At 37.5% G+C, this 17,809-nt stretch overlaps 1 protein-coding gene across 4 annotated transcripts in view; it reads right to left on the bottom strand.

Moving 5' to 3' along the window:
* Positions 1-17,809, bottom strand: part of LOC136858113 (protein PRRC2C) — a 708,190-nt gene that overhangs the window by 597,071 nt on the left and 93,310 nt on the right. The window lies entirely within an intron of this gene.

Raw genomic sequence — 17,809 nt, 5'->3', positions numbered from 1 at the left:
TAAGAAATTACTCCATAACCTCTAATAGTGGAAAATTACAGTAGCTTAACTGTTAAGGTGAATTAGCGTGTCAGCGGTAACATTTCTCTGACAAACCCGCTTTACATATACAGTTGCACTTCACATTTTCACCCCCTTGTTCAAGACAACATTAACTTTGTGCTGTTCTGAATCGATGTGGGATGATTGTAAACACAACCAGTTTCATCTTCTGTTTCAAACTTTTTACCTACACATATCAAGTAATTACGCTTGAATATTTCTTCCCCTTCCACTAATGGACGCATGAAATCTCCGACAACTCTCAACAGTTTGAAATAATAACATTAAGTTATTTATTAGACCACCTAATCAATACAAAATCGTCTTGGATGATTTACATAAATTTGTTAGCTAATGGTGGGACATGTTTCGCCTTCCCTGAAGGCATCATCAGCCATAGTCTTAACCTTAAATTAAAAATAAGCGTTTAAATAACATGTAGTGATGAAATGAATTTTAAAATCTTGAAGAGATTTGAAGTAAAATAACATTAAAAATAACAATGATGGTTTGAAAATACAATGTGATGAGATACAATAGTGGAAGTATTAGCAAAATTAACATTAGAAGGCTGCTAAAATAAGTACAATGGATAAAACAACAGATTGTTATACAACCAGTAGTAAGATTGCATAAAAGTAAAGTTGATAGTCATGGCGGTTATAATTAGACGATGGCGAAAGATCTTATATAATCAAAGTAAAGAGGAGAGAATAAAAGTCAAAGTTAGTCGTGAGATCAGAAGTTCATCATGATCTTGAAGATAAAAGACGAAAGTCAGATGCATATGGTGAAGTTGTAGAACACGTTGAGGATATGAAGTTGGTGAATAGAAGTTGAAGAACAGTTTCAAATAGGATCATGATGAACTTCTGATCTCACGACTAACTTTGACTTTTATTCTCTCCTCTTTACTTTGATTATATAAGATCTTTCGCCATCGTCTAATTATAACCGCCATGACTATCAACTTTACTTTTATGCAATCTTACTACTGGTTGTATAACAATCTGTTGTTTTATCCATTGTACTTATTTTAGCAGCCTTCTAATGTTAATTTTGCTAATACTTCCACTATTGTATCTCATCACATTGTATTTTCAAACCATCATTGTTATTTTTAATGTTATTTTACTTCAAATCTCTTCAAGATTTTAAAATTCATTTCATCACTACATGTTATTTAAACGCTTATTTTTAATTTAAGGTTAAGACTATGGCTGATGATGCCTTCAGGGAAGGCGAAACATGTCCCACCATTAGCTAACAAATTTATGTAAATCATCCAAGACGATTTTGTATTGATTAGGTGGTCTAATAAATAACTTAATGTTATTATTTCAATCTAATATCATCAATACGGACCAAAAATGATATTTATTACATGTAACTCTCAACAGTTGCGCATACGACACCAAAGACATTTTGAACACTTAATAAATCCTACAAACGCACACCCGATCACTGTCGTGTTTACATCCCGTCACTATCTCGCCGCCATATTGGAAACAGCTGACGGTAAGCTCCTCGCCCGTTTCGGACGTCAATAGAGCCATTGGATTCCTAGAACTCCTGCTGCTTTCAGCATATCTGCACTTAGTTCATCTATGCCCACTGCCTTTCCTTTCTTCATGCTCTTGAGCGCATTTTCAACCACAAGCCATGTAATTGGTGGTTCAGTTGTGGTTCCTCGACTTGGCTCTCCTCTATCCGTTATGTTTTCTGTATCTCCATTCAGCAGCTTTTCGAAATAGATCTTGAGTTCTTGTTTAATTTCTCCCTCTTCTTGTGCCAGAGTTCCATCATCACGTTCTATTGCTTTTATGGTCTCTTGATCCCTTCGCTTGTTTTTCACTACTCTGTATAGCAATTTCATATTTCCTCTACTGTCGTCTTCCAGTTTGTCTGCAAACTCATTCCATTTCTTCTCTTTTTCTTCCCTTACAATGTTCTTTACAGCAAGTTTCTTGTTCCTATATACTCCTTGAAGTCTTTGTATTTCTTGTTCATTTCGTTCTTGTCCCTGTTTTTGTTTTTTTTGTCCAGTGCCTTCTTTATTTGGTTTCTTTCTTTCACCACTGTTTTCACTCTATCATTCCACCATGGTGTCTCCTTTCTTTTGATAGAACTTGTAACTCCAAATAGGTTTTTGGCTTCTCCTACAAAGGTGTCTTTGAAGGCCTTCCATTCTTCATTAACGCTGGTTACTTCAGACTTCGGCAAACTCTGTTGAATCCTTAGTTTGTATTCTTCCTTTATTTGGACTTCTTGCAACTTCCAAATTTTAACCCTTGGTTTTTTCGTAATAAGTTTCTGCGTTTCATTTGCCTTATGTTTGAAGTCTACTACCAACAATCTGTGGTCACTGTCCATGCTTTCACTAGGGATGACCTTTACATCTGTGATGTATCTGCCACCATTTTTATTTGTGATTACGTAGTCAATCAATGTTCTATACTGGCCATCCCAACTGTACCTTGTTATTCTGTGACTGTCTCTTTTTTTTGAAGAATGTATTTTTGATTATAAGATCATTTCTTCTGCACAGATCTAATAGTTGTTCTCCTTCTGTGTTCCTTTGTCCAAATCCATGTGGACCAATGATGTTCTCGTACCCAAGTCTGTCTACCCCAACTTGCGCATTTAGATCTCCAATAATAACATTTTCCTCATTAACTGTATCTTCCAGGTCTTGCCGAAATTTCTTTTTTCTTCCTCACTGCAGCCTGTCTGTGGGGCATACACTTGTATGATGGTGTACTTAGTGTTCTCCAGTTTCATGAACATTTTAATGATTCTATCACTTTTGCAGATAACTTCAGCTGTAGCATCAGTCCTTTCGTTAATTAAGAATCCAACACCATTTTTCGCTACCTTCTCCTGCCCACTCCAGTATAATTTATAACCCCCACGAAGTGTTACTTCCAATCCCTTTCCATTTGGTCTCACTTAATCCCAATATTGATATTTTTCTTCTATCCATCCTGTCTAGGAGTTCTTCTAACTTTCCAGTTAATGATAGAATGTTCATAGTTCCAATTCGGTATTTGGGTCTCTTTTTTTATTTGGGGTTTCCTTTCAGAACATTGTATATCATCAGCCTTATGATCATCATACTTTACAATTGTCTGAGAGGACGTGTTAGTCCGGTCTATAATATTCTTTCCAAGGCTCTTTTTGTTATTGAAAGCAGCTGTACTCAATACTCTCCTGCTGACTTGCTAGGCCTAACGCATAAGAGGATTTTCTTTCAGGGTTTACTCCCTTAGCCTTTGAGGATGCCTTCCTCGTCCTACAAGGCAGTAGGTTCCATCTGTACACCCCAGAAGGATGGGTTACCTCTTCCGCCATCTCCGCCGTACCGAAGTCCATCTTCTCCGCCGTAGATGCCGTTGAGGTCTTCACCCTTAACCCAGGGCAAGGGCCCTCCATATTTATGACCCCTGGAGAGAGGGTGTCCCAGTATTTTAAAACCCCCAGGAATTGGGCTACCTGTTGGTCCGCGGGTTGTATTGGTTATTTCAACCAGCCCTATACACTGTACGGGCCCCCTATCAAAAATAGCGGATTCTCGTGAAATAATATATATTTGTGTTGACGTGAAGGGATGATAGGTAGTCATCTATATAACAAATTCTGGCTAGGATGTATGTGATATATACAATATGCAAGTGCGTTCGTAATGATATTTAATCCAAAGGTGAGGCTATCATATGTGAATTATAAGAGCTATAACAACATAATGGTTAATATTATGAGTAAATAGGGTTAAGGTCTTATAAGATGGAGAGAGTACAGTGCCAATTATAGGTTATAGTTGGATTATATGAGAATATGTGAATGATATGAAGTGAAACAGAACTGAATTACGAAGAAATGGAATAATCAAGTAAATAAATGATAGTTATGGAATTCTATGTGTCAAGTCAATGTGGATATGAAGGTTATTGGCAAATGAAAGAAGAAATATGATAATGAAATATAAAAGAAATGGTATATGGATAGTGAATGAAGAAGAGTAATGGTTATATTTGTTTGATTGGTAAAGAAGAAAATGATTTATTATGACAATTAAAATAAGAGGGTTGACACAATTTAGGGTTTATAATGTACTTAATCCCGTGATGAATGATGATTCTTAGATATTCCATATCCAACATATTGAAAATATATTATGTAGATCAGAGTTTAGGCACATGTAAGTCATCGAGATAACTCACTATGAGGAATTTTCTACCATAATGATGATTACTTGACAAACAAGTACATGGCACATATTTTACTACATATGCAAGTATGACAGGTTATTCACATATAATTCCAGAAGGAACTGATTGATAGAGTCTTCATAAATAATACTCAATACCTGTTTTTATAAATAACAGTGTGTGAGGTGTTGTAATTTATTGATTACCTTATGACAGACATCATGAGACGCATTTATACACAGTTTAACTTACACAATTTATGAGAAGAATGATATCCAGTTGAGCTATATAAAATGATAGTAGATATTAATTTAGAAGGGAGCACATGGTGTAAATGACTTAATACTTGTCTTTTTCCTGACGCAGCAATGAAAACCAGTTCCTAAATAATAACTTATCCTCATCCCCTATATTATATCAACAAACTTGAAGATTTACATATTTAAGGCGTATATACATATAAATTTGGGTAGGCAAATGACTTATGCTGAAACAATAATTTTCTAGGAAGTTCTGTAAATATTTTTTTAATTTAACTAAAATAGGAATATTATTTTCTTTTACACAGATGAAAATTCTAATAATAATGTGATATCAATTTGCATGGATAGAAGTTGCCAGAATAATTCCAATTTCCTATATTTTCCATTGTCCATAATTATGAATATTTTAATAATACATCTTTGATACAACGATTCAAGACAACCAATTTCAAATGAAAGTAGTCATTCTTTCCAAGAATATTTGATTTCTTTTAATTAATATGCTAGATAATATGAAAATGGATTGGCATTTATATTTAGATATTAGTGTAAGTAATATAGCACCTTAGTCAACTTTAGTTGCAGATTTGCGGAGCTATATTTTACGAGAAGGTTTGGCTGATACGGCGGAGACGCCCATCGGCCTTATCGACAAAGGAAATAACCTTCAAACATAATCTTCGATCAACCACCACAAGATGAAGTATGAATGGAAAATAAACAGAATCAAGTTAGTCTGGACGCAGGAACACGCAATATGGAGTTTGGTTCCATCCGCTAACACGCACAATATTACCGTGCATCGTTGCTTTTCGTTACCACCTGTTCTCTACAATTGCTTCCAGTTGACAAACTGTATTGTATGGCAGGAATTGCTCCCCCTGATATACGCCAGGAATTTGCTGCAAATGCCAAAAGAAAAAAGTTGAGGAAAAAGAGCTACATCCACTACACAGACATACAGTAAAACCTCGTTAATTCGAAGTCGTTGGGACTCAAAAAATCGGACTTCGAATTACGTGATTTCGAATTAACCGCCAATTCGCAATTCAGAAGTACCAACCAAAATGTATCCAAGAAGGTGCATTTACAGTATTCAAATAATGCACTTGGATATCTCACTGGCAAACATAACCTCACGCAACGAAAGAAAGAAAAAAAGCACGATTCAAAGACGAGGAGAAATCTATGCTGGCTCCCATGTGCAAGTACTTTATTCATTGAATTACTATACTGTATGCATTTTAGATGCCTTGTATTTACACAGAAAGTGCCCAATGTCCTTAAAATCGAACTTTCCTATGACTATCCTTGTAGAATTTCCCGCCATGGCACTTCTCTTGTACTTCAGAAATGTAAACACTTGCCGCGTCACAAAGTATTCTAAGACTCATTAATACATGCAATCACCTCGATTCACGGTTTAAACCTTTCAAATGCCATGGGAAAAAACTATTTCCAACATGTATCCAACAAGGTGCATTTACAATGTTCAAATAATGCACTTGGGCAAATCACTTACAAACATAACCTCACGCAATGAAAGAAAAAGAAAAAAAAAAAAAACGAAAAAAAAAAACACACAATTCAAAGACGAGGATAAATTATGCTGGTTCCCTTGTGCAAATGCATTAATTTTTGGATTTCTGTACCGTTTGCATTTTAAGATGCGTTGTACTGGCATGGAAAGTGCCCGACGCCCTTAAAAAATTGTGGCTTATCGAACTTTTTTATGACGAGGTGATAAAGTTTCTCGCTTCCATGTGCATTGCGATTGCAACGCACTACAATGACCCCCATCCCTCACACTTGTACGATTCTCCGGCTGGCACTTTCTCCTTTAAAACCATATGATCGTTTGCAGTGTCATGGGCAATGACAATATTGTTCGGTGCCTATGAATTTATTATATGAGCCACTTTTTTTTTCGGCGTTTTTTTTTTTTTTTTTTTTTTTTTTTTGTCAACTGTCGGCATCGCCAGTGCCCGCGGATTTTGTTTTCCCGCACACTGCCCGTTGAGTGATATTACGGCGTTCCTTAAAAGTTTTAATACAAAAGAATTCCGATTTCATTCAACTTAGTAATCATGAAGCGCACTGTAGATCCACCGAAGTGAGTGTAAATGTGAAAAGCTACAGTACCACTCCACGTTCCGGAACACGCGTTCTATTATGACGCGGATAAATTTCGAGTTGAAATTACTCTGTAACTTACAACTGTTTTAAAATGTAAAGGCAGTTTCGAATTTAAAGTCTAAATTTCGGTAATGGGGCCGACACTGTACTTCGAATGATATAGATGTTGATTCCCATAGGGAATCTGAAATATTTGTCCTGAATGAGTAAATTTATAATACCAATATAAATGGTCCGTTATTGGACATTATAAATTTTCCAGCTAACTCATTCTTGGTTGCCAGCGTTTCGCCCTCGTGTGCTAGGGTGGGCTCATCAGTTGGTACCTAGCACACCTACCAATACGCTGGCTAGTGCATACCGTGGAGGCCACTGCGTAGGCTAACTGGAGCCACCGGCAGTGCCAATGCACTAAGAGACTTTGTCTCATTATCAAAAATTGATGCCTGCTTGGCCATCAGATGATATAGATGTTGATTCCCATAGGGAATCTGAAATATTTGTCCTGAATGAGTAAATTTATAATACCAATATAAATGGTCCGTTATTGGACATTATAAATTTTCCAGCTAACTCATTCTTGGTTGCCAGCGTTTCGCCCTCGTGTGCTAGGGTGGGCTCATCAGTTGGTACCTAGCACACCTACCAATACGCTGGCTAGTGCATACCGTGGAGGCCACTGCGTAGGCTAACTGGAGCCACCGGCAGTGCCAATGCACTAAGAGACTTTGTCTCATTATCAAAAATTGATGCCTGCTTGGCCATCAGATGATATAGATGTTGATTCCCATAGGGAATCTGAAATATTTGTCCTGAATGAGTAAATTTATAATACCAATATAAATGGTCCGTTATTGGACATTATAAATTTTCCAGCTAACTCATTCTTGGTTGCCAGCGTTTCGCCCTCGTGTGCTAGGGTGGGCTCATCAGTTGGTACCTAGCACACCTACCAATGAGTTAGCTGGAAAATTTATAATGTCCAATAACGGACCATTTATATTGGTATTATAAATTTACTCATTCAGGACAAATATTTCAGATTCCCTATGGGAATCAACATCTATATCATCTGATGGCCAAGCAGGCATCAATTTTTGATAATGAGACAAAGTCTCTTAGTGCATTGGCACTGCCGGTGGCTCCAGTTAGCCTACGCAGTGGCCTCCACGGTATGCACTAGCCAGCGTATTGGTAGGTGTGCTAGGTACCAACTGATGAGCCCACCCTAGCACACGAGGGCGAAACGCTGGCAACCAAGAATGAGTTAGCTGGAAAATTTATAATGTCCAATAACGGACCATTTATATTGGTATTATAAATTTACTCATTCAGGACAAATATTTCAGATTCCCTATGGGAATCAACATCTATATCATCTGATGGCCAAGCAGGCATCAATTTTTGATAATGAGACAAAGTCTCTTAGTGCATTGGCACTGCCGGTGGCTCCAGTTAGCCTACGCAGTGGCCTCCACGGTATGCACTAGCCAGCGTATTGGTAGGTGTGCTAGGTACCAACTGATGAGCCCACCCTAGCACACGAGGGCGAAACGCTGGCAACCAAGAATGAGTTAGCTGGAAAATTTATAATGTCCAATAACGGACCATTTATATTGGTATTATAAATTTACTCATTCAGGACAAATATTTCAGATTCCCTATGGGAATCAACATCTATATCATCTGATGGCCAAGCAGGCATCAATTTTTGATAATGAGACAAAGTCTCTTAGTGCATTGGCACTGCCGGTGGCTCCAGTTAGCCTACGCAGTGGCCTCCACGGTATGCACTAGCCAGCGTATTGGTAGGTGTGCTAGGTACCAACTGATGAGCCCACCCTAGCACACGAGGGCGAAACGCTGGCAACCAAGAATGAGTTAGCTGGAAAATTTATAATGTCCAATAACGGACCATTTATATTGGTATTACTGTACTTCGAATGTTAGGAAAAACTTAAAACGGTCCACCTTTTCAATACAAAAATGTTATATTTATTTATAACATGTATTTGCACTTGGAACTAGTTTCGACGCTGTGTTTGCGTCATCATCAGCCAAAATGTGGGAAATAGGCAAGATGTAGGCATTTATATTACACAAGGCGTTACATTAAACAATACACATCTTATAAGGAGATAAAAACAGGGACGAATATAGAAACAAATGAATCGTTGAGAAAACAAAAGTTATACATATTAAAAATAACCTTAACTACATATCTTGCAGTGCAAAAGTGTTCTTCTTGAATGATTCCTGAATATAAAAAAACACACGCGCACACATTTCTGGAGAGCCAGCAGGCAGGACAAAGTAAAGTGAAACCTTAAGAGTTCTTCTGAGAAGAGTTCCTCATTTTTTCTATGTTCCGACTAACTAATGAAGTCTCCCTTGAGTTCCTGATAAACATACACAACAGGAAATTCTCCTTCACTCTCAACAATAGCTCTAAAGACCAACGGTAAAATTTTTATTTTAAATATTGTGCCCGTTCGCATCTCGTAGACCAACAACAAAATGGCGGCGTAGGAAGGTATGGACCATGCGATCTACTAAGGCAATGAACTTCGTATCAATGCAACGTATAGGAGGCTATGTACGTCACGGAAAGGATAGGTTTCGAAGACAATGGAGAACAGTAGAGGCTCATTTGAATTGTTTTAAAAAAAATATAGCAGCGGGTGAATTGTTTAACGAGACTCTAAAAAATTACTTTCATGTAGACAAGACGTAGATGCGAGCAGATCTACATATTCCAAGAATAGATTTGCCTACTGAAGAAGAATATTAATTATATATATTCGTGACAGCATATAATTAAAGTATTCATCGCTGTATGCCAGTAGCTGAGCCGAGAAAAAAAAAAATATATATATAAATTTTGGTGATATACGACGGATTTGGAATATCAAGTAGCAACGTAACGATCGAAAGAATCTGAATTCACCATTGTGAAATATTTAATAACTACACACGAGAAGAGTATAACTACCGTAGCAGTAAAAAAAAAAAATTATTTACGGAGAAAACTTTTTACAGGAAGAAAAACTTTAACGATTATTTTAAATAACAGAAAATGCAGAAAATCATGACTAATTACTGCGCACAGGGAATTCTTTTCATTGTCAACAGATACATGATGATGACTGTCTGCTAATTCATCAAGATGGACCGAACTGGGGATATGTACCGTCGAATCAGATGACCAGGCGGAGGTTATTGGACAGACCAACCAGTGGAGATGATGACGTTGGATGAGCATCGGCCAGCCGAAAGACCGGATGATACGAAGTGGTCTGACGAGCTATGTAACCAGCAGATGACCGCGAATGTCCAGTTCAGACAGATATCCAGTTCCAATCTGAGGGTCTAGCAGCAAGTGAAGGACGGAGCAACCACCAGACCAGATGTAGCAACTGACGAGCTAAGTCAATACTTTTCTATAGTAGAGTAGTTTCTTGCAATCTGCACCCTCAATCTATTTTGGCATGTGCTGAGAGTTTGGTGATTTATGAAGTAATTAAGAACGCGTGTGTAATATAAGTAATGTGTGAAATACTTAAGATTTTAAAATTAGATGGAAGTGATGAATTAGAATGACAATATGACATATACTGGATACTGCACTAGCACATCGACAGTGGAAATAATATCCGATAAGAGAAAGGTATGTTATTTGAGTAGAGCTAGAATCAATGAGTCTTAAGTTACTAGTAAAGGTTCGATTAATCTCGTTTCACCTGAGTATAGTTTACGTCACGAATTACCTGCGCAATACGATGATCATTGACAAATTAAGTATTCCTTTCGTCAGAGAAAGAGGGCATATGAATTCATATTACTGTTATTAAAAATAGAGGTTATTGACTGCGTATTTTGCTAAGCAATTCTTGAATATTTAGCATATGGTTTCGGAGTTATGGCTATATGCATGCGGCTAAATGGAAGCCGATAGGATGTTAAAGTATCGACGGTAGTGTATTGAAATGTGATTATATATTGATGAATGGTTTAAGTGAAGAGATTTAGTTATGTTCTACGGGAAGTGTAAGAATTGCAATTTGACGTGTTAATGATTTATTAGTAATATAAGGTGAGTTTCTATGCCATGTTTGAAAATATACGTCAAGAAGAGAATTCCGCGCAGATGACCATTTCAAGGTAAGGTAAACATGAATTATGTAGAATTGTGTATCGTGACAGTGATATTGTGTTTGACTTGGGTGAATAACAGGTACTGCGTAAGAGAGTGTGTTCTTATATATGATGCAATAGACTCATGATTGATTATATATCTAGTATTACGTGGAGCGGTGATCTTACAGGTTGATATGAAATACCTGCATTCTATACTATCCATACACGTTCAGTAGCACATATATAAATGAAATATTGAAACAGTGCAGATCATAAGAGTACATTGAGCCACTAATAGATGAGTGTGTAGATTAGAAACTATTCGAAGAGTTAGTTAGATTTTTTTTTATTTCTACTCAGATAAATATGATTTTAACTCGGTATATATAAATGAAGAATATTACAATGGTTAGTTAGGAGCCAGATATCGTAGGCACGAGGGTGGTATTGCTTTAGCTCGTAAGTCGTTACTTGTTCACACTAGAAAGATATTACCTAATACTCGGAGTTCAAACCTATGAAAGACTTTAACTTATGAATGGAAGGTCGGTGAACACTGCCATAATTTAATACACGCGAAAGTGTATACTTGGGAGACATGTCTCATATGTTGTGAGGATAACTTTAATAATTAACAGAGCAGTATTTACAATATGAAAATTTTATTTGATTCCTTGAATGCTCAATGATCGCAAATATTATTTTTAAAAAAATGTAATACTTTCGGAACATGGCTACGAAGGTTCACATGTGTATTTATTGGAATTTGAACTTATAAATGAGAGAATGTTCATTTTTTTTTAGTTCCACTATTTTATCTTAAATGAGCCAGCGCTGACTCTAACTTATTTTCAAATGATGAGATAACACGGAATTAATACTACCCAGATTTCACTATATCTCGAACATTAATTTTTGTCAATAAATAATCTTATATATTTTCTTTAGTATGTGACTGAGTTATGATTTCTGTTCTGGTAACGTTTAGAGTTAAGTTAGTTGTTAAGTTTTCTAGATGTAAGCAATCGACAAGTTCTTACAAACGAAATGCGAGATGATTTCTAGATATCGGTCGTCATTCTCGCGGATATTGATACTCCCATCACGAGTACCCCAGCGGCCAATTTCTCTTCCGAAACCACGTTAAATAATTACATATAAAATCTCAGATTTCATGGGCGGAAAAAGGATACCCTGAGAAGAATTAATGAGCTACCGGGATAATCTTGCACTGACCGCTGCAAGAGCGGGTGCAATATTGTGCAGAGACGTGAAAGCATGATCTCTAAACAATATTTTTAAAAATGAAATTTACCGTGGTCTTTATAGCTATTGTTGAAAGTGAAGGAGGATTTCCTGTTGTGCATGTTTATCAAGAACTCAAGGGAGACTTCATTAGTTAGTCGGAACATAAAAAATGATGAACTCTTCTCAGAAGAACTCTTAAGGTTTCACCTTACTTTTTCCTGCCTGCTGGCTCTTTAGAAGTGTGTGCGCGCGCGTTTTGTATTCAGGAATCATTCAAGGCAAATATTTTCGCACTGCAAGTTATGTGGTTAAGCTTATTTTTAATATGTATAACTTGCCTTCTCAACGATGCATGTGTTTCTACATTCGTCCCTGTTTTCATCTCCTCGTAAGATGTGTATTATTTAATGCAACACCTTGTATTAAAAAACTGGGTTATATGAAGGAGTTATATCATGTTCAAAATCATGCTTTCACGTCTCTGCACAATATTTAAAATAAAAATTTTACCGTTGGTCTTTAGAGCTATTGTTGAGAGTGAAGGAGAATTTCCTGTTATGTATGTTTATCAGGAACTCAAGGGAGACTTCATTAGTTAGTCGGAACATAGAAAAAATGAGGAACTCTTCTCAGAAGAACTCTTAAGGTTTCACTTTACTTTGTCCTGCCTGCTGGCTCTCCAGAAATGTGTGCGCGTGTTTTTTTATATTCAGGAATCATTCAAGAAGAACACTTTCGCACTGCAAGATATGTAGTTAAGGTTATTTTTAATATGTATAACTTTTGTTTTCTCAACGATTCATTTGTTTCTATATTCGTCTCTGTTTTTATCTCCTTATAAGATGTGTATTGTTTAATGTAACGCCTTGTGTAATATAAATGCCTACATCTTGCCTATTTCCCACATTTTGGCTGATGATGACGCAAACACAGCGTCGAAACTAGTTCCAAGTGCAAATACATGTTATAAATAAATTTAACATTTTTGTATTGAATAGGTGGACCGTTTTAAGTTTTTCCTAACATCCTTTCTCAGTTCAATACGGACAAAATGAAATTCCTATGTTTAAATGTACTTCGAATTACGAATTATCCGTATTTCGAATTAAACAATTTAAATAACGTGCAAAACTGTTTCGTTTCCAGGAACGAGACCTCCTTCGAATTAGGCGGGATTTTGAATTAACCGATTTCGAATAATCGAGGTTCTACTGTACTCCACCAAAGCCTAGATTGAAATCTAGGAGGAGCTTCCTACAGTCAACATCTCCACTAAATACATCTCCGAAGGAAGCCAGAGAAAAGTTGTGGGCAGCCAGAACAAGTCACTTTCAAACATGGATAAAACCAGCTGAATGCTTACCAACCGGACATAACTTGGACTGTATCACATGGAGATCACTGAACAGGTTAAGAACAGGTGTTGGAAAGTCTAAGGACAACTTAGTGAAATGGGGATATCTGGATGTGTCACCACTATGTGAATGCAGAGAGGTGCAGACTACCAAGCATCTGTGTCAGTGCTCGTGTTGCCCTGATTATTGCAGTGAGGAGGATTTGCTCAAGGCACAAGGAAATGCAGTCGCAGTTGCTCGCTTCTAGGCAAAGATTATTTAATAGCATTTTGACATAAATGTGTAAAATTCCTTCTGTTATATAGTTACTAAATTGTAATGTAAAACCAAATCAAAAAAGTTCTATTGTATGCTTCTGACTTGAGTAAATAAATACCACTTGTTCTGATTGTTACACTTTTAGAACCCTTCATATCCAATGTATTTTCCAAGGGCATTTCAAAATAGCCAGGTGTCTGGTCAGCATTCCCAAATTGCGACAGCAAATAAGAACTTTGCTTCTTCAAATGAATAATGTGATGCTGAGAGGCCGTTAATTTTTCTTCACGCGCCTCTGGGAAAGTACGTGAAATAGACGTATGTCTCCGAATGCACAATCCCTTTCTCTGATACAAGTTTCGGATCCATCCACAGCTTGCAGTAAAACCCTGTGTTTTGAGTTCTTTTGAGACCTCTAGTGCTATCAATTGACAGATTTCACCAGAAACATCACATCCTAACTCCCGTTTCTCTATCACAAATTTGTGCAGTCGTTTTTCAATTTCCGGAAACACTGGACTCTGCCCGCGGAAAACTCTGCAATCGCCATTACTTTTTACAAGTTTTTCCTTCTTCCGCCAATCGCGAATATGCAATTCATTAATATCATACTTTCTGCCAACGGCACGATTTCCGTGTATTTCAGCTTTGCTTACAACTTCTCACACACAGTAAATGACCGCAGACACCGTTTTGAATCCATCGCTTACTGTCAAGAGAGCACTTTCATGGAACAGATACGGAACTCTAATGTGAGCGAGATAGACTTCCGTAACCAACACTCTTGGCTCTCGCAAAGTACGATATCCCGCGAGATCAGCTATTTGCGCACCCAGCATGCCAGCAACACTTGTGAAACAAATGACGATTGAGCATCCGCAGCAGCGGCTTTCATACTTACCGCACATTTCCCCATGTTCTTCGATTTACCATATTTCATTACCTTACATTTCGAGTTTATATGCTACTGTAACCCATACCTGCCAACTTTTAGAACCCAAAAATAGGAAGATTTTTTAATTCTTGGATTTCATCACGTATATTTCACCAGTCAACGTGAAAATAGGTCAGGATAAAAGGCATACATATCTACTGTTACAACGCGAATTGATCATTAAATTTAAAATCTTAAACTATGAAAACATAAAAAATGGTTACAAGAAAATGTACCTAATCCTCTCATTTATGACACATACGAATAATAATATTTATGTCACACCGACACACACAACAAAATCCATAATACCATATTTTCTCGCGTAATTAACGCACTTTTTTTTGACGAAAAATACAGGCGAAAACTGTGGATGCGTAAATTATTCAAGGAATTCCGATCTTTACAAATTATTTATAATTCATTTACATTTAAAAGATACATCAAATATAATATAACAACAATTGGTTCAACTCATTTGCAATTATCGTCATACAGCGTAAAATTCCGGCGTGAGATTTTTTCTGAAAAGTCAAATAGGGTACATTAGGCAAGTTAGACACGTGGGTTTGAAGTACCGACACTAGAAAATATTCTTCTCATTACGAGCTGAAAATACGAACTGAATGGCATACTGAAAAAAAAAGAAAGAAAACTATCCAACACGAGAAGGACCGGGCATCGAAGGAGGGACCCTGCTACATTACCCCAAACCGTTCGTATCCAATCTTGTACGAGTGACGTGTCCATCCACCCTTTCTGTTGAATACGAACGTGGATCACTCGTGGAAATTTTGCTTTAGGCATTGTTTTTCGTTTCAGAACAATGTAAGGTGTAAGCTTTCTGCCATCAGCAAGCATTGCAGTACATCATTGTTTTGGGCTTCCGATAGCGCGTACGATAACACTATATGTTCCTTTCTTATCGATTGTTTGACTTTGTGGCGTACGGAAACTGATTGGCGTCTGACGTGCGCTTCCTATAAAGGGAGATCAAATATTCCTTCATTTCACGCTTCTTAATCACAAAGCGATGGCAATGGTTGAAATCATTCGTCATTTTTTGGCATAATGTTGTTCTTCGTCGAAGAGAAGGTTTATTTCTCTTCAGAAAATTAATCAAGCCTCGGCTAACCTTCAAATCTGAGATACTGATTCCATGTGCCGCGGCTATTTCTCATTCTTTAAAACACAGCATTTCGTGAGAAACGGCTTATCCAACATTGCGCAACAAAATCATATATTTAAGCAGATAATCCTCTACTTGCAGAAACGTGCCGCTTTTTGGTCCGCGAAATGCTTTGGGAGACTTGTTGGCCACGTGAAGTGCACTTCTGTTACCGCGGTAGCGCACGTTTCATTTGGACACTGAATACTTGCTGCCCGCTGCTCTATTCCCGTATGTTTCGACGTAAATGATCACCGAGAGTTTGTATGATGCAGTATTACTGGAATACTGTGGACTGAAACAATTTTGAGATCACAGAATGTCCCGTACCCGGAACACTCGTAAAACTAGTGCAGTGGGATTTCCTGACGGCAACAACACGTTGCCCTGTGTGTGGAATGCCTGTTTCGCGATAGGAAGCCTGCTACTTGAGTAGTTGGCATCTTTATTTCGAAACGCATCCGGAGCTTAGTGATGGATGTTCGAAGTTGTGGGTGCGTCAAATACGTGGAACATTTCTTTTCCTCCACTTTGGACCCAAAATGATTGGGATGCGTAAATTATGCAAAGGCGTTAATTACGCGAAAAATACGGTAGTTTCCCTTAGACGGTAAAATGAACGGAAATTTATAGGTATCTCTGAACACTTGGAGATAACGTTTGTTATATTTTTTGGCCATAACGAGAAAAGAAAATGCCAGAAACTGTCACCGACAAGAACCCCCTTAAAAACATTCAATTCATTAAAATTATGCACTTAAGTACGCGAAACTACCACATGCAAAATAATTCAATATGTCCCATACATTATTAACAAACGACTTTGACAGAGAGGGGAAAAAACACGTGGCCTACCACTCCGACGAAACTGCGCACAGAAACGCTGTCAACAGCGCGCGAACAGCACAATAAACTCGTTCTTTCGTCCCGATTAACTGAGTCGCTAGCGCGCGCTAGCCTCTTGCTTGCAGGACGATTGCCGCCCCGAATCCCCAGCTGCATAAAGCGCACACGCTGTTGTGGTGAGCGGGACACACGATACACGAAGGCGACGGACGAAACACTCACGAAATAAAGCAACAAATAAATACGCTTGAAAATAAGGTTTCGTAAATTACACAAGTACGTAAGAATTTATCCTTTATCGAAGGGGAAGAGTATTGGCGGTACTAGAAGATATATTAGTCAAAAATCGGAAGAAGTAAAAATAAATCGGAAAATCGGAAGACGAGTTAAAAACCGGAAAGTTTCCGGGTAAATCGGAAGGGTTGGCAGGTATGGTAACCATATTGAGAAAAAGTCAATCTAGTTTTCTAGGACGCAACTAGAACGCAATACGACCTGAATGCCCGGCTACATGTGGTATATTGAGTACAGTAACAGTATTCAAATATATTTCAATATGCCATGTAAACGTAGTAAATATTTTCGAGAATGAATGGCTTGAATAAGACCCACACCCAAGATTTTGAACCTATATTTTGGGGGGAAAAGTTCGGGTGGTATTCGGGATTATACAGTAAGTTTACAAGTGAATTATCCAAGTCCATTACCTAAATACTGTAAAGGCACCTTGTTGGATACATTTTGGAAATAGTTTTTTTTCATGGCATTTGAAAGGTTTAAACTCTGAATCAATGTTAATTGCATGCAACAATGTAATGGGTATGAAAATATTTTGTGATGAATTACAAGTTGAAGGTTAATTTGAAATCACGTAATTGGAAGAACGATTTCTGCCTTTCAAAGACTTCGAATGAACAGGTTTTTACTGTGTCACAAAACTAACATCCGAATTTGCTGGTGCGTGTGTTTCAAGTGTTTACATTGCACAAAAATAATTATCCACCACTAGTCGTGTTACCATCCGAGTGAAAAGAGACCACGTGTGAGACGGATTTTAGATGTGGAGTGTGACGAATTTGTAAGTAATTTAGGAGAGGATTCTAGTGATGGAAGAGACAACAAAACGTCCGATCTACAGGGAATGGCCTTTTGCAAGTTCAGGTTAATGATATATCTGTCAAGTAAGTAGACCTACTTGCTAATATTCCTGGCAA

The sequence above is a fragment of the Anabrus simplex genome, chromosome 1 (assembly GCF_040414725.1).
Source record: "Anabrus simplex isolate iqAnaSimp1 chromosome 1, ASM4041472v1, whole genome shotgun sequence".
NCBI lineage: Eukaryota > Metazoa > Arthropoda > Insecta > Orthoptera > Tettigoniidae > Anabrus > Anabrus simplex.
The sequence above is the reverse complement of the archived record's forward strand: the minus strand, read 5'-3'. Positions and strand labels throughout refer to the sequence as shown.